The sequence below is a fragment of the Otolemur garnettii genome, unplaced genomic scaffold (genome assembly GCF_000181295.1).
Source record: "Otolemur garnettii isolate 467f Iridium unplaced genomic scaffold, OtoGar3 scaffold00047, whole genome shotgun sequence".
Taxonomy (NCBI): domain Eukaryota; kingdom Metazoa; phylum Chordata; class Mammalia; order Primates; family Galagidae; genus Otolemur; species Otolemur garnettii.
Window position 1 is genome coordinate 10279171 of NW_003852442.1, and position 18668 is coordinate 10297838.

The window sequence follows — 18668 nt, forward strand, 5'->3', positions numbered from 1 at the left end:
ACTATACTCCAGCATGGGGGAGACCCCGTCCCTAAAAATAAAGAAAAGAAAATGTGAAATAACTGGTAATTAAATCACCATCCTAGACAAGATGTTATTTGAAGATAAAATGGGAAATAAAGAGAGCTACTGCCATAATAAATAATATCCAGATGACTTCATACTTTTAGCATTTATTTTGTATTGTTCTATTAGCATACTTTTTTCATCCTTTTTAACTTTATGCTTATTCACATGTCTATCTACCAGTTAAGTTCAGGTACTTCTAAGTCCTTACTATTTGCTACAATGTATTTACAAATTACATTTAAATAGAGGTTTAGAAGTCATAGTTAACCCATCATCATCTTTTTCTTACCTTAGATCATTTTTTCCCCACCAGCAGAAGCAGTTGAACTTAGACAAATTTCTGGAAGAAGGCAAAACAGAGGCATTTCCACAGTAACTAAAATCCTAAATAGGAGCAAATAAAAGTTTATTATAATAAGCTCCTCTGTCTTAATTTACACTTTGCTTGCTGGAAACTACAACCATGTTGAGATCTCAGTTACATTCTTTTTCAGATAAAGTCTGATTTTAGTCATTAACTTCACATTCTAATTAGTAGCTGCAGTGAAGCTGTGAAATCTTACCTCAGCTAATATGTAATTACCTCCACATGCAGACAACTAAAGCGATTCAAACACTCCACTGTTCTTCCTGACTGTACTTCAGCTATGGTGCCATCTAATTTTTATTACTACTCCCTTCCTCATTCTTCTACAACTACACACCTCCCTATTCACTGGGGACACCAGGAACATTCCAAGCTGAAAGCCTTTGCCTGGAATACTCTTCCCCCAGATATGAACACAGAAAATTCTCTCACCTCCTTCCAGTATTGACTCTAATTTTCTCAATGAAGCCTACCCTGACATGCTTATTTAGAATTACATACTGCATTCTCAATGCCCCTTACCTTGCTGTACTTTTCCTCCCCTTGGCACTAATTTTCTTCTAACCTATAATTTACTTATGTTTACTGTTTATTGTCTTCCCCAAATTAGAATGTAAACTCCATAGGGCAGGGATATTTGTTTTGTTTATTCATATATCGTCCCAAGAAGTGAGAACAATGCTTGGTACACAGCACCAAAAATACTTCTCTGTTCAGATTCTGAATATGAGTCATAATACTGCATCTCAACTTCACTACAGCACTTCAATGCATGACAAAAAAAAAAAAAAAGTCCTCAGAATGTGTGGGAAAGTTTTCTTATGATCCTCTGCCCGTTCCATGAAGCACTCCAAAGAGTTTTGTGGCATCCTAATTCTGCTAGATGGGTCAGTATTACCACCCTTACACTGCAGACTCTAGTAGGAAGTCAAGCGGCCCCGCCCCAAACAACAAAGGGAATACCTGGAAAATTTGTGAGCCTAACACAAACCCACAAGATCTCATCAACAGCGCTCCAATTATTGCTTACAAAGCAGTTCTGAGTGCGTCCGCCAACTCGTCCTCTCAGCAACTGTGGCAGCTAGTGTGTATGCCGCAGGGCCAGGGCACCCAAGACCTCACTTCATCCAGTGGAAGCGAATCCCAAGCCCCCATTCGAGCTGCCCAGTTCCTGACCTGGAACACACCCCAGCCCCTGTCTCACCCTCCGGAAAGTCTGAGGAGGACCCGGACTCGGAACCAGCCTGGATTACCTTCGCTCACGCCCACCTGGGGCCCCACTGTCTGGAGAAGTAGCGCTTCACTCGCTTTCGGGGGCCGTCCTCCACTTCCGCTCCCGGGGTTGGGGGCTGCTTCCCGGGGTAGTCGTTCCTTTGGGTCCACTACGCCCCAAGCCGCGAGGGAGAGAGGTGGCGCACCGGTAGGCCAGAAAGTTTGCCCGGACACGCCCCCGCAGCACCGGGAACCGGCACCCACCTCCCCGGCCCAGCCACCGCCGAACGCAGGAAGCCCGGGGCCCTTGACAGACACACCGCGCACGCGCCCTCTAGTCCCGCTAGCGTCGCCTGCGTCAACGTTACGCACGCCAGCTAGTATCGCAGCGCCCAGGCTTTGGCTCGTTAGGTTTCGCTTCTCCGCGGGTTACCAGAGGGGAAAAGCGCCAGCTTCTTGCACCCACAAGCCGCTATGGCAACGGAAGCTGCGCGCGCAGGCCTAGGCTTTGGCCCCGCCCTGGGAGGGGGTGGACTGGTGAGAGGGGCGGGGCATATCTGTCAGGACATGCTGGCTCCGCCCACCTGGCCGCTGTATCCGAAGGCTTTCTGGCGCTGTTGGGTAGATGTGTTAGTCTGGTATAGACTGGGTTAAAACTGGAGCTCGAAAGACAATATGATGTTAAAAGTTTAACTAGGGAAACGGCGACATAATTTGGGGGGAGTGTATTTATATGATTTAAACAATAAGGAAATGACAATCTCAGAAGGAAAATGGATGAAAATTCCAACAGGCAGTACGACAAAAAACAAATGAAGCAAGTAGCCAATAAGAAGATACAAAGTTGTTTAACCTATTATAAAATAAATTGAAAATGAAAACAATAACGTTTTCCTTTACTCCGTTTGTCAAAGATTTAAAAGATTGATAATAGCCACTTGGTGAGACTAAGAGGAAACAGGTTTAGGTCTGTGGGTGGGAGTTAAAATTAGCATAGCCTTTACAGAAGGCAAACTTTAAAATAGACTCACACTTTAACCCAGCAATTTTCCTAGCTATTTATCCTTAGAAAATAAACACCTGGCACTCACTTTAAACAAAATGTTCATTTCCGTAGATTAATAACAACAATAACAAACATGTTAATACTGTCTACTTTAGGAGGATTAACTAAATTATTTATGGTAATATAACAAGAGAATATAGAACTATGTGTAGAGTTTGCATGTATGTAAATAAATGTCTAAATGTGTATCTCTGTATGTAAATAAATACCAAGATATAAATATGAAATGAAGAAAAATGTATTTTCAAACAATGGTGTTAGGTCACTTGGATATCCATATGCAAATAAACTTTATTCATATTCTTTCTTCACATAAATAAAACTACATTTCATTTGGATTGCCAATGTGTACATTAAAAGTCAAATAATAAGAAAACATAAAAGAACATTTTTGCAACCTCGGCATAGGTAAAAAGTTAATCAGACATAAAAAGCACTAATCATAAAGGAAAAATATGTAAGTTGAATTGTATTAAAATAAAGACACCTATTCATCAAAAGAAATCATTGAGAGTAAAAACGCAAGCTAGGCCTGAGATAAAATACTAACTATTAAATATTTTGGGATATGTAACATCCACAATTAAATAAGGGAAAGACATTTTAATAGAAAAATGGATAGATACTTCAAAAAGATGATATCCAATATGTGAAAAGGTACACATCTTCATTAGTCTTTGGGGAAATTCAAACAAAACCCACAACAAGATACCATTACACGCACCCACCAGACTGGCTGAGATGGAAAAGTATGAAAACATAAGTGGTGTAGAGAATGAAGAGCAGCCAATGGAAAGAAGAAAACAATCTTCCAAACTCACCAGTTGGTTATTTTTCTGTTTTCTTTTCTTTTTTATTTCAATTTTTTGTGATATACATCCATACAGTAAAGTACTCAAATCTTAAATATTGTATTCTACCAGTTTTGACAACAGCTTATTGAATATTCCAGAACATTCTCATGAACTCCTTCCCAATCTCCCACCCTCAAGAAGCCACCACTGATCTGTTTTCTACCATCATAGTTTAGTTGTACACATTCTAGAATGTCAAATAAATTCAGTCATTTCAGTTTATACTTTTTGGTTTCCAGCCTCTTTTAGTGTACTTCGTTTTTAAATGTATCCATGTTGTTTTATGTGTCTAGTTTTTTCCATTAACACAGGAAAACAGTGCCTTTGAGTGAGACTTGAGTGAATAGTGTTGGACTCAGTCAAGAGAAGGGGAATGTTCTTATGGTTCATTCATTTGATCTATTTATCTGATTCGGTGGAACACCACAGTTTGGATTTTGACCATTATACAATCTTAAATTGTTCCTATTCTTTGTCACATAGTGTTCTACTTATTGTATGGAATGGACTGTTGTTTAAAGGCAGCAAAGACAGTGTTCCTAAGTGATGTTGATGTGCCAGGCGTTGGTAAGGATTTAAACCTGGTAATTATTCCAATTTCCCTCAAGCACTTCACTAGATCTTTAAAAGGCATTCTGATCAAAATTTTCACATTGAACCTTATCATGCCAAAACACAACGTTAAAAATAGAAAATAAAGTAAAAAGTATAACTGGTTTGGCTTTTGGGTAGAACATCTACACATATATTGTGGTATTTGTGGGAAGGTGCTTGCAAACAGCAGCCTGAATCTTTTTTTCTTACTGTTGAGAAGCCAAAATTATGAAAACAAATCAACTAATTTTTAAATATAAATCCAAAAATTCTAAACATAGGTTCATTAAAACAATTTTTATTTACTTTTGATAATAAACTTTTAGATGGTATGAGTATCATTAAAGGTTATTTAAAATTAACTTTAAAAGAAAATGTATAATATAGTCAATAATACGCTGACCTAAAATATGTTTTTACTCAAAATAACTTTGTTATGTACTGAACTATGTCTCCTGTCCCCAAATTTGTATGTTGAAGTTCTAACTCCTATTGAGGCTGGATTTGGAGACAGGGCCTCGAAGGAGATGATCAGGGGCAATTGAAGTCATAAAAGTGGCACCCTAATCTGATAGGACTGAGATCCTTATAAAAAGAGGAAGAGACACTATCTATCTCTTTCTCTCTCTCTCTGTCTGCACACAAAGAAGAAAGGCCAGGTAAGAATACAGCAAAAAGATAGCTGTCTGCAAACCAGGAAGAGCAGCCTCCCTCTTTAGAACCCAGCCCTACTGGCACCTTGATCTAGAACTTCTAGCTTCCAGAAATGTGAGAAAATACATTTTTGTTGTTTAAGTTGCCCAGTGTGTGGCATTTTGTTACAGCAGCCCAAAGAGACTAATACATACTTCTTTACTTTCTTCCATATAAAATTACTTTTTAAAAACTCACAAGGATTTAATAGAGAATGTGTATTACTAGGAGATGGACTCTGGAATTTAAAAATGTTGGGAAACACTGATGTGGGGAAGAATACAGGATGTGGCCCACCCTTGAAGAGTCTATTATTTCATTGCAGACACAAGACATTTAAAAATAAATCACGTTATAGGAGTAAGTGCTATATTGTGTGGTACAGATTACATGTTATAGGGGTCTTAAAGAAGATGAAATTACTACAAAGATATAGGAAAAGACTAGGGAAAAAAAAACTTTAACTTTTGTCTTAAAACATAGCTGTTACTTGGGGAGGGGGCACATCCAGCTAGCTCAGGAAAATATCATGGGTGAAAAACAGGCAAGAGGAGAGGTGATGAAGACTGCAGAAAAGGGATACAAAGTTAATAAGATTAAAGTGCTATGCAGGTAGTGTGTTAGCTTGGGCTGCTACAGCAGAATAATAGAGAAGGTGGCTTAAACCAGCAGTCCCCAATCTTTTGGGTACCAGGGACCAGTTCCATGAAAGACAATTTTTTTCCCACAGACAGGATCAGGGGTGGTTTTGATAGAAGTCTGCAAGCTGTTGAGTTATTATGGTCTCTGTGCAGGCAAACCTCTCTGCTAATGATAGTCTGTATTTACAGCTGCTGTCTCTATGGTAGGGTTAAGGCTCCTATGAGAATCTAATGCTGCTGCTGATGTGACAGGAGGCAGAGCTCAAGCCCTAAGGTGAGCCATGGGATGGGGAGCAGCTGTAAGTACAAGCAAAGCTTCACGGTGACACCTTCTGCTATGTGGCTTGGTTCCTAATGGGCCACTTACCTAACAATACCCATTCTCACCCAGGGGCTTGGGCTGTTTAAACAAGAGAAATTTATTTTCTCAAGTTCAAGAGGCTGAGAAATCCGAGATCAGGGCTCTCTTCTTGGCTTGCAGACAACCATCTTCTTGCTATGTCCTCACATGGCAGAGAGAGAAAGCAAGCTCTCTGGTTTCTTCCTTAAAGGGCACTAATCCCATCACAAAGACCCCACCCTCTTGACTTCATTTTATGGGGGAGAAGGAAAATTTCCCCTTCATCTGGAAGGTTCAGAGAAAGATCTATGCACAATAAGGCAGTTTAATAAGAGAAAGAGGTTACAAATTTGTTTAGTGTGTGTAGGAGAAGAATCACAGAGTCATTACCCAATATTCCAGTGGGGTCTAGAAGTTTCTATACCCGCATTTTAGAGGGGAGGGGAAAATGAGGAACATACGTAATTTTCTTCATGGGTAAAAATAAACGGTTCTAGGAAGGATGAACAGATACTTGAGAGAATGGATGGATGGGAGGGAACAGATTGACTTGGAAATTAAATTAACCCGAGACAGTGTATTATCTTTAAAATCCACAGGGCTGGGTCTGGTTGCATGCTTGATCTTCTTTCCTGCGATATATTGAGATAGCAAGGAAGGGAAGGCAAGGCAATTGTTCTTTTTGATGGGTCCTTATGGCTTTATGCAAATAGAAAGCCCCTTCCAAAGCTAGTGTATGGCTAAAGGCCTTTAATTCAAAATACTCTTTATACTAAAAAGTAACATTTGGGGGTTAAATTCCCTGAGCTCCTTCAATCTAAACCTAATTATCTCCCAATGGCTCCATCTTCAAATACCATCACATTGGACATGGGGGCTTTAACACAAGTTGGGAGGGAGAGGAAAATCAGTCCTTAGCAGTATGAACTTAAATAAAATCTTAAGGCTCCCCCAGAGCCCCCATCTTGGCCAAGGGGATCCCCTAAAACTGAATTGCTAGCCATGAGAAAGGAGATCAGGCATGGCTCATCATGATCCACACTCCCTCCTTAGAAACATCTTTTGTGACCCATTAACAGGCCTAAGGCTCTGCAAGACACACCTCCAGGTCTTCAATGTATATAACAAACCACTTGAGTCTATTCGTATGTCCAGTAGCATGCCTCTGATTAACAGATGCTCACCTTAACTGGAACTTTCCTTTTCGATGACTCCTGGTCTATTAGACAAAGCCTAACTCAGCCAATTGTCAGCTAAAGAATCTTTAAACCCACCTATAACCTATAAGTGCTCCCTCCATCCGCTTTGAGAAATCCCACCTTTTCGAGCCAATCCAAGGTATAATCTCTATGTATTGATTTATGATGATGCCTAGAATTCCTGTCTCCCTGAAATATATAAACTGTAAACCTACCACAAGTCCACTTGCTCCTTGGGTATGGCTCTAGGTCATGGTCCTCAAATTTGGCTTAGAATAAACCTCTTGAGATTATTTTACAGAATATGGCTTCTTTTCCACTGACAGCAGGTAGCTGGGAGAGTATAGAAGACCAAGACCGAGGCATCAGATCTGCCACAGTAGAAAATGGTCAAGAGGGAAAGAAATAACTAAGTTTAGTTCTTACAGAGTCAGAGACAGTACTGGAATAGAAAAACGAAAATATCTGGGAGGTAGTTAGAAAGCAATGGGTGGCTAAAGTTTGGGTAAGAAAACTAAAATAACGATCAGTCCTGTGAATTTTCAAGTACCCATTTTATTATGATTGTAACCTGCTCTCCAACAAATTTCAGTGACCTCCCCCATATATTTTTGTATAACCTCTTCCCTTAACTATTTGAACTTTTTGAGTTGTTTCCCAAAAATGATGAAATTTTTATGAGACAGGGGAGATGAGATTCTGAAGACCCCAGAGCAAAATTCCTGATGCCAAGAATTACTACTCCCTGTGACCTGCCCCAATGTACATGGCCCCTCCTTAAAAAGCCCATGATCTCTGGTGGTCAGGGAGACAGATTTGAGACTATTTCTCTCGTTCTTTTGACTGATGTCTTTTATACTGAAGTTCCTTTCTTCCTTGGCAATCCTCACTGTCTCAATAATTGAATCTTCGTGTGGTCAGCAACTGCATCTAGACTGAAACTGTCCTGTGGTTTCTTTCTTTCTTTTTTTTTTCCCCTCTTGAAACAGTCTTACTCTATTGTCCAGACCAGAGTGCCTTGGTGTCAGCCTAACTCACTGCAACCTCCAACCTCCAACTCCTGGGCTCAAGTCATCTTCCTGCCTCAGCTAGGATTACAGGCATCTACCACAATCCCCAGCTAGTTATGCTTTTTTTACTAGAGACAGGGGGTCTCACTCTTGCTCAGGCTGGTCTTGAACTCCTGAGCTCAAACGATCCACTCACCTTGGCCTCCCAGAGTGCTAGGACTACAGGCACGGGCCACTGGGTCCACCTCCTTGTGGTTTCAATAATGTTATTGTTTGTTAGTAATCATTATTATATTTAATTTAGAAGTGAAATCAATACCCAAAGTTTTTAAAGTACTACATTGGGGGCTCCTGACAATCATTCACCCAACACTATGAAAACCTGGGCTCATTAGGGCAGCTCTTTTTGAATGGTGAAACATACCAGTTCTGGTGGCCAGCTGATTGCCTGGGTTAAAATCTCCACCTACAAATCCATTACTGGGATTTGATCAAACTAAAAAGCTTTTGCACAGCCAAGAGCACTGTAAGTAAAGCAAACAGAGAACCTTCAGAATGGGAGATTTCTGCAGGTTATGCTTCTGACAAAGGTCTGATAACTAGAATCTACAGGGAACTCAAACTAATCAATAAGAAAAGAATAAATAACCCCATTTCTATGTGGGCAAGAGACTTGAACAGAAACTTCTCTGAAAAAGACAGGCGCATGGCCTACAAACACATGAAAAAATGCTCATCAGCCTTAATCATCAGAGAAATGCAAATCAAAACCACTTTGAGATATCATCTAACTCCAGTAAGATTAGCCCACATCACAAAATTCTAAAACTACAGATGCTGGCGTGGATGCAGAGAGCAGGGAACGCTTCTACACTGCTGGTGGGAATGCAAGCTAATACGACCTTTTTGGAAAGAAGTTTGGAGAACACTCAAAAAACTAGAAGTAGACCTACCGTTCCATCCTGCAATTCCTCTACTAGGTACATACCCAGATCAGGCATCCTCAAACTACGGCCCACGGGCCAAATGCGGCCCACTGAGGACATTTATCTGGCCAGCTGGGTCTTTTTGCCATCATTGCCTGTCCTGCTTAGCAGCTAACTTGTCCTGGGGCCCACAGTCCGGCCCTCCAATGGTCTGAGGGACAGTGAACTGGCCCCCTATCTAAAAAGTTTGAAGACCCCTGACCCAGATGATCAAAAACTATTTTACAACAAAGACATTTGCACCAGAATGTTTATTGTAGCCCAATTCATAATAGCCAAGACATGAAAACAGCCCAAGTGTCCATCGACCCATGAATGGATTAACAAATTGTGGTATATGTACACCATGGAATACTATGCAGCCATAAAAAAGATGGAGACTTCACATCCTTTATGTTTACCTGGATGGAGCTGGAACATATTCTTCTTAGTTAAGTATCTCAAGAATGGAAAAAAAGTATCCAATGTACTCAATACTACTATGAAATCAATACATAACCACCTACATGCTCATATGAATAGCAAAACATAACTATAGTTCAGAAATTAGAAGGGAAGAGGAGACAGAGGGGAGGGGAGATATGCGCAGAGGGAGGATGTTTGGGGGGACCTCACCTAATGTGCATGATGCAATGGTTCATTTCAAAACTATTAAGAAATGAACATAATTGTGATGGATGTGTTACTTAGTTCAATGTAAACATTTCACATTGTATATGGAAGCATATACATAAATGAACCCCATAAATGCATCAATGTACAAAGTTATGATTTAATAAAAAACAATTTTAAAAAAATCTCCACCTACTAGGTATATGACCTCGGGCTCTGGGAAGACCCTGACCCCCTCAAGGTCATATCAAAGATGACCAAATGAATGTAAAGTGCTTAGCACAGGTTCTTACAGTTGGCAGGTATCTGATAAAATGTTAGAAGCTCTTGAAAAATGTCTGTTCTTTTTTGGAAAATAGGGTGCTAAGTCCAGACCCTCTGTGCAGAGTTTTCTCTTGCTGTTTCTTTTTATATTCAAAATCCTTAACACAGCAGGAGAGGAAATGAGGTAGGGAGACTATGGAGAAGAAAAGAGAAAAAGACAATTGAGGCCAAATGATTTCATATCTGCCACTAAGAAACTGTCAGATGTTTCTGCTGTCTGTCTTCAATAATTGGGAAGGTTTCAAAGAGTAGAAAGAAGCCAGGCTGTAAAATGAATGAACACATGAATCAACATGGATGCATTTCAAAAACGTAGTGTGGCGAGTCACCGAACAGTTTTACATTGCCTGATCATTTGTGTAATGTTTAAAAACACACGGAACAATTCTCCTTAGTGTGTATATTGATATTAACATAGTAAAAACATAAAAACATGGGTGAGGAAGATACATACCAATTCTGGGAGACTAGTAAACCCTGAGAAGGCAGAGGGAGTTAGGGAATCTAATCACGAATAGAAAATACTCAATGAAAAAATGGATAGTTGTGTCTGTACTGAACAGGTACAGACTTCTTTCTTTGTTGTTATTCCCTAACCAATACAGCATAGCAGCTATTTATACAGCACTTACATTGTATTAGGTATAAGCAATCTAGATATGATTTAAGCTTTAAATATTAAGGTGAATGGAGGTGGGGTTCAGTTATATGCAAATGCTATATCATTTTATATAAAGGACTTGAGCATCCATGGATTTGGGTATCATTGGGGGTCCTAAAGCTGATCCCCCACAGATACTGAGTGATGATTATACTTTTAAAATCTAGGTAGTGAGGCCAGGCTTGGTGGCTCATGCCTGTAATCCCAGCACTCTGGGAGGCCAAGGCAGGTGGATTGCCTGAGCTCAGGAGTTTAAGACCAGCCTGAGCAAGAGTGAGACCCCCATCTCTATAAAATAGCTGGGCATTGTGGCAGGCACCTGTAGTCCCTGATACTTGGGAGGCTGAGGCAAGAGAATCACTTGATCCCAAGAGTTTGAGGTTGCTATGAGCTGTGATGCCATGGTACTCTACTGAGGGTGACAAAGTGAGACTCTTTCTCAAGACATACATACATACATACATACATACATAGATAAATATAAAATAAAATCTAGGTAGTGAATACATGGGTATTATCCTTTTCTTGTTATTGAATGTTTGAAATATTTCCTAAAAATGTTAGAAAGAGAACCATCTGCCCCATTCCTAAATCCACTCAAACTTTCATACAGTTTAGAAATCCCTTATTTCTCAGTTAAGTTTAATGTACGAATGATTTTCAGGAGTGAGTTATATGTCTCAGATTCAATTTGAAAAGAATATGATGCATCTGTTAAAATATGCTATGTATCTGCGCTATGTTTATATTACCAAACTATATTTCACATTCTGAAACATCTGGGTTGAATTACACATATGATGATATCATGATTAGGCTTTTATTTTATTAGCAATACCATATGACCTGCCCCAAATGCTTTGTGGTTCACAAATTGCATGTGTATACATTAAGACAGGGGATAAGCATTAGGTTTCATGGCAGGCGTGAACTCCCCCTGACTGCTGGTAGCTGCCCAGGAAGCTCTGTTGAGATACATTGTGAAATCACACCTGGCTGCAGCAGGGGCAAAGAGAGGGCAAAGATCAGATAGCAGGGTGTGTCAAGGGCAGAGTGGGGGAGTGGTACCCTATGTGTCCCACTGATAATCCTGACACTTTCCTGATGCTTCTTCTGCCTCTCTCACAGCTCCTTCTCTGTCTGCCCTCACTTATCCCTCCTACCTTGGTGATCTCCAGAATCCCCCCTCCTTGATTCTCTCTGATCTTTACTCACACCACAACGATCATTGACTGATGTCCTTTTCAACCATGGCAAGCTCACATGCTGACAATTCCTTCCCATCCCTGTCCAGGCCAGGTGTGACACCTCCCCTTCATCTATGCAGCATGCACAGAGCACTTGTAAGTATTCCAACTCTCTTTTGCCCATCTATCTCTGCTACTAGACTGTGTGCTTTGAAAGGACAAGGCAAGATCTTATTGATCGATGCACTCTCAGCTTCTGGCACATGGTAAGCAATCAATACATGTTTGTTAAGTGAAAGACGGGTTTAATGAATGGTGTCCTTATTTTGCAGAAAAGGAAACAGACTCAGAAGTTGGAATTTTCTCAAGGTTACCCTTCCTCTGAAACTTTCTCAACTTTCCTATAAAACAGGGATTGTGAAACATTTCCTGTAAAGAGCCAGTTAGCAAATATTTTCAGCTTTACGGGCTAGAGGTTTCTGTAGCAGCTACTCAACTCTGATGTTGCTGGAAAGAAATCATAACAAAATATAAACAAGTGGGTGTGGCTGCATCACAATAAGACCTTATTATAAAAACAGGACCCTGCCTGTAGAAGATGGTAAATGGACAGTCCTGTAAGTCTAGTTTCTTTGTGGAACATCCTCTCTGCCTTGACCTGAACCTGTCACCTGATTCCAGTGTTTCCACACTGCCAGGGTTAGATCCACGATCCCTTCCTAACAAGCAGCTAAGGAATTGAAGAAGGGTCACAAAGAACTAAGATGAGACCAGAATGGGGCTAAGAGGAGTTTATTGACAATGGCTTTTAAGAAACCCAGAGGAATTCAAGTTCAGCTTATACACATCTTCCTTGACCACCCATTTGGAAAACTCGTAACATTTTAAAAAGAAAAGAGATCCATTTCTAGAGTGCAGTGGGTAAAGAAAGTGGAACAAATAACCCCTCCATTTCCTCCATCCCCATCTGTGCCTCCAAATGACTAGTCTTTTTTTTTTTTTCCTTAGCAGGGACTATTTCAAACTTCCTCCACTCTTCTCATACTTCCTGCCTCATCATCCTGTCAGTCACTATTAGCAGATGATCTCACCCTCTGTTTCACAAAGGCAACAGAAGCCATCATAAGAGAATTCCTTGAATTCTGCCTCTCTTCACAAACTTATCTGCATCTATGCTCATTGTCTTATACTCCCCGTGATAATGGACTAGGTGTCGAAGACGAATCCCTCTTGCTGTTCTCCGTCCTCTGTTCCCTGAATCCCAGGTCTTTCTACCTTCTCAGGGAACATGTTTCTATCAATTGTCTCTCTCCCGTGTCCTTTAAATCAATCAATCTCTCTCCCTCTCTCTTTCTTCTCTCTTCCCTCCTCACTTTTGCCTCTTGGAAACTTTCTATCAACATTTAGACATGCATGTCTCTGCCATCTTGAAATTTAGTCTCTCAACCCTGCATATTCCTCTAATTAGCACCCTCTGGCTTCCCCTACCTCCTTCACAGCCAAAGTTCTAGAAAGAGTGGCACACTCGGTTTCCACTTCATCATCGTCCACTAATTCCTTAGCTGATGACGAATCTGTTTCTCCTGCATCATATCCCCGAAACTCTCTCACTGATGACCCCAAATAACCTCATTTATTGCTACGTCCAACCTAGAATTCCTTACTCTTTTCTCTACTGAACCCCTGGCACCAGCCACCCCTTCCTTCTTGAAGCATTCTCTTCTCACATCTTTGGTGACAGTGGGTCTCCTGCTTTTCCTCCAAAGGTCATTCTCTCTTAGTCTTCTTGATAGACTTTTATACATCTATCTCTTTATTAAATATTTACGTCCTTACAGTTCCCACTATGCCCTCTGCTCTGAGTCTAAATGCCCCTCCTTCCCAAGATATCTCATCTAATCTCTAAGGAATTTTTAATACGTTGAAGATCTCCAAATATATTTCTCCTACTTAGGGTTCACCATTGAGGCTGGATTAGCTGGCCGATTGCCCAATGAGCAGAAATCACTGCTCTTCCTTTATTCACCACATCCAGTCCCAGCTTTTGAAAAAGTGTCTTGACCCCACCAACATAGCCAACTACCACCGTATTTCTTTGTCTCATTTGTAGCAAAACTTCTTTGAAAAACAATTGTCCATATTTGTCATTCCAATTCCTCACCAACTGTCTCTCTTAAACCCCCTCTAGTCAAGCTTTCAACTGTACAACTCTACTGAAATAGTTCTTGTCAGGGTCACCCATGGCTTCCATGTTGCTAAAGGTAGCGGACAATTCCTAGGTCTCACCTTATTTTGACCTTTCAGCCACATTGAACACATCTGATAACCTGTCCTTCACTTGGCTTTCTAGATCTCTCTCTCTTCTGGTTTTCCTACATCTCTATGGACTTTCCATCTCAGTCTTCTTTGCTTACTCCTCTTTCTCTCCGTGATTTCTTAATATCTTATCTTTTTTTTAATTTGAGACAGAGTCTCATCCTGTTGCCCTAGGCTAGAGCACCACGGCATCAGCATAGCTCACAGCAACCTCAAACTCCTAGGTTCAAGTGATCCTCCTGCCTCAGCCTCCCAAGTAGCCAGGACTATAGGCACCTGCCATGACATCTGGCTAATTTTTATATTTTTAGTAGAGATGGACTCTCACTCTTGCTCAGGTTGGACTCCTGAGGCCCAGGGATCCCTCCCTCTCAGAGTGTTAGGATTACAGGTGTGAACAACCATGTGCCCAGCCTGATTTCTTAATATTAAAGGCTCATTCCTTTGCCATCTTCTCTACACTCACTCCCTGAGTGACCTTGTCCAATCTTAAGCCTTAAATACCATCCATACATCTATGACTCCCAAATGTATATCTTCATCCCAACCTCTAGTCTTTTATACCTAACTACCTACTCAACCTCTCCACAAGGACACCTCATAGGCATCTCCAATCAAACTGAAATTGAATTCCAGTTCCAAACACCCCTTCCACCCATGGCCTCTCACATGTCCATGGTTTGGGACTGGAATGAGATGACAATTCATTTTCCCAGTGGTGCAGGCCCAAACCTTGTTATCATCACATATATGACTTGATTCATTGTAAGTCCTTTTTATTACCATGTTTCCCCAAAAATAAGACCTACCCCCAAAATATGCCCTAGCAGGATTTCTATGCATTTGTTAAATATAAGCCCTATCCCGATAATAAGACCTAGTGATGGGCGTGGCCATGCAGCACCATGCATTTCAGGGCAGAGAAGAAGACATCCCCTGAAAATAAGCCCTAGTGTGTCTTCTTGAGGAAAAAATAAATATAAGGCAGTGTCTTGTTTTGGGGGAAACACAGTATAATTTCTCCATTTACCACTTTTTAAACATGATGTGAAGACTTTATTTTTCAAGAAGGCTCATAGGTACCAAGTTTGAGCAAGCTTAAAAATGCCTCCTCCTGTCTTTATCCTCCCCTTCTCTCAAATTTGTAGAAATCATCCCCTGATCACATGGGAATGAATGTTGCATTAGTTCTTCTTTCCTTGACCTCCTCATTCATCTTTTGATTTGTTGGATTTTATCACTGAAGTGTTTGGGTTTTGTTTTCTTTTGGTTGTGGTTCTTATCTGGAATTCACATTCTTAAGTCATTTTTCTATAGCCTGGGGCAACTGCAGAGAAGTTTTCTGGGCTCTTTGGGTTATTTTTTCTTCCACCTTCCTCTGTGTTTCCCTTTCCTTTTCTTCTCCTGCAGAATGCTTGCTTAGTTACCACGTTGCTTCCTTTCATCCTGCTCATGCTTCAAGTGGACAGCTCTGCACAGTTCTTCTTTTTTCTCTGACAGAAAGAAGATGAATTCTCCTTGACACTTTCCCAACCTTATCTAGGATTTTTTTTTCCTTTCAGATACTATTTAAGGCCTGAGGATTACATTCCACCCACTTCCCTTCAGCTTGAGGACAGGGATTTGGAAAGAGCTCAGCAAACTCCCTGCAGCCTTTGGTATGGGACTGGACGGGCCCTTTCTTCGAAGGCTTTGGAACACTCCCTCCCCCTTCCCATGGAGGGGGTAATATTCCAGGCTTCAAATCGGTCCCTATATTTAGCATGGAATCCCAGCAAATGATCACATCCCCACTTTCCTGGCTCAATTATGATATTGAGATCATAGGTAGGAACTCTGCTCTGGGAAAGATTTCCTTGACTTTCATTTAAGTTCCTGCCTCCCAACTTTGTTTGCTTCTATCCTAGTCAGGAGGTTTTGGGGAGAGTTCTCAAGGTTTTCCTTCCTTTGTATCACTTCTAGAAGAAGAGGTGATGTCGGAACTGCATTGAGTCACACTGAAAGTTTCTGTTTTTCTTTGGGTTGGGTATTTTTCAGCTCATAGCACGAAGATAGCCTCTTTCCTTATTCGGTTGTTGGTGGTGATTTTTTAAAATTCAGTTTGCTTCATTGAGTACTGGAGGAGGATAATCTGGGAACAAAAACAAATAAATACATATGTGTGTGTGTATATATATGTGTATATATGTGTGTATGTGTATATATAATAAATACAAATAAATATATATGTGTGTGTATATATATGTGTATATATAATACATCTGTGTGTATATATGTGTGTATATATAATAAATACATATATGTATATATGTGTATATATAATTTTTTATATTATATATATATATATATATATATATGAGGATGCTGACAATTTTCCCCTGTCATTCTTGGGATCAGAACTGAGGTGAAACATATGAAATGTGATGACCTCAGCAGACCCCAGAAGACCCTAGCTTCATGGCCGTGGCAGCCCTACCCAAGGAGCCTGGTATTTTTTGTGAAGCATAACTGGCCTCTATACTTCTCATTCCTCTTCCTGCTACCCCTTGTTTTCTCAGCAAGAAGTAGTACCACTTTTCACACAGAAAGGGCTTCTGTTTTGCTTGGCTGCAGGGCAGCAATTATAGCAGAGCTCGGGAAGCCCCCAACCCCATCCCCACCCCTTCAGCAGTGTGAATGGATGGAGAAGAGGGGCTGAGTCCTGCTGTCTGGAACCAAGGCACAGCAAGGGCAGGTGGGACATCTGGGCTGCAGCCGTGGCCTTGGAATGAAGAGGTGAGAAGAGAGAGGAGAGGTGGGGTCGGGCACCTGCTCCTCTAACACCTCTGACTATCAGTCATGCAAGGCCCACAGCTCCCAGTGGGAGACCAACATCCCGGAGAGAAATGAATGCACAGTAACTGAGAATGTGTGCTTGGAATTAATAAGCAAATCCCATCCAACCCTGGACATCATGGGCTCGGGCCTCAGAAAGCAGAAACCTTTTAAGTGCCAATAATTATCCCTGTGAGCTTCATCCTCCAGCTCCGGCTCTGTGATGGATTGTCACCTGCATAGCGCCCTGGCATTTCCACGCACAAAATAATTGGCTACAGAAGGTTGTTGGATGCCTTTCTGTGGAAGGAAACTGCAAAAACAAATTCTGCTCTAGCAACTCAGTTCTTTTTTATATTTCGAATCTGAGAGCACTAGCTTTGTTTTTGACTTCTCCACGCTATGAAATTGTTCTTCACGGTAGGACCAAAGTGAGCAAAATCAAAATAGTTTTCTATAGTTCGTAATTCAATAGCCATTTGCTTCAAGATTTGTAGACATTTTATGTTGTTTTCCCTAACGAGCATAAAATTCCCCAGACGTCTTTGAAGATGGAACTGAGGTACCCATGACCCAAGCAGATAGGTAAGCTCAGTAGCAATAGCTAAGCTTTACTGATATTGTTAATATTAACGAATATGTGTTGGTTAGTTGCTATTAATATAACTAAACCAAGTTCAGGTACTGGGCTTACATTATGTCATTAGTCCTTATAACAACTGTATGATTATTATCTCTGTTTTACAAAAGAGAATATGGCTTGAGTAGGTTCCATAACTTGCACAAAATCCCACAGCCTGTACACCCAAGGCAAGGACAAGACACAGGCCTCTGACCCTAGCATCTCTCCAATCATGAAATGCCTGTATTTGTTATCTATTGCTGCATCACAAATTATCCCCCAAATTTAGTAGCTTAAGGGCAGGACTTCTGGAATGATGAGGTAAAATTCAGTGGCTTAACACAGCATCTGTTACCCCATCATTTCTGGGGGTCAGGAATCACATGGCTCAGCAGGGTGCACCTACCTCAAGGTCACTCATGAGGCTACAATCAAGATGACAGCCCGGGCTGCAGTCATCTCAAGGCTCAAGTAGGGAAGGGTCCACTTCCAAGTCCTCTCCTGTGTTTGTTGTTGGGATTTAGTCCCTGGTGGCACTTGGCCAGAGCCCACTCTCTGTCCCTGGCCACATGGACCTCTCCACAGGACACACATAGCATTGCATTCTTTGCAGAATGCATTCTCAGAGCAAATAAACAAGAAGAAGCAGAGAGAAGGAATTCAAGCAAGATGGAAGTCCCAGTCTTTCGTGGCCTAATTTTGAAAGTGACATCTGATCACTTTGGGTATAATCTATTCATTAGAATCGAGTGACTAGGTCCAGCCTTTACTCAAGGGAAGGGATGGCAGAGAGGTGTGTCTACCAGGAGGTGGGATCCCCAGGGGCCATTGCAGAAGCACTTGCCACCACACCCTTCTCAGACAACTGCTCACACCCCTTACGCACAGGGGCAGGCTTGTGCTATGCCACTGTGACCTCCTAGCCACACTGACTGGACCAGAGAGGGACACCTGATCCAAGCTAGGCCAATTAGATTCTTTCCCCCCAGGAATTCTGAATTGCAATCCAGAGACCCTAGCTGGTTTCTGCTAGAGGCTTGAAATGAAATCATGTTAATTGGGAGCTATGGAGAAGCCATCTTCTGCTGTGCTCAAAAATAG

General features: G+C 41.2%; 1 long non-coding RNA gene across 1 annotated transcript; it reads right to left on the reverse strand.

The window, feature by feature from the left end:
* Position 1: 1 nt before the first annotated feature.
* Positions 2-2092, reverse strand: LOC111725780. Its single transcript, XR_002773758.1, has 3 exons — positions 1690-2092; positions 359-453; positions 2-31 (listed from the first exon to the last, which is right to left on the reverse strand). It is a non-coding gene; the product is annotated as an uncharacterized LOC111725780 (long non-coding RNA).
* Positions 2093-18668: the final 16576 nt, after the last annotated feature.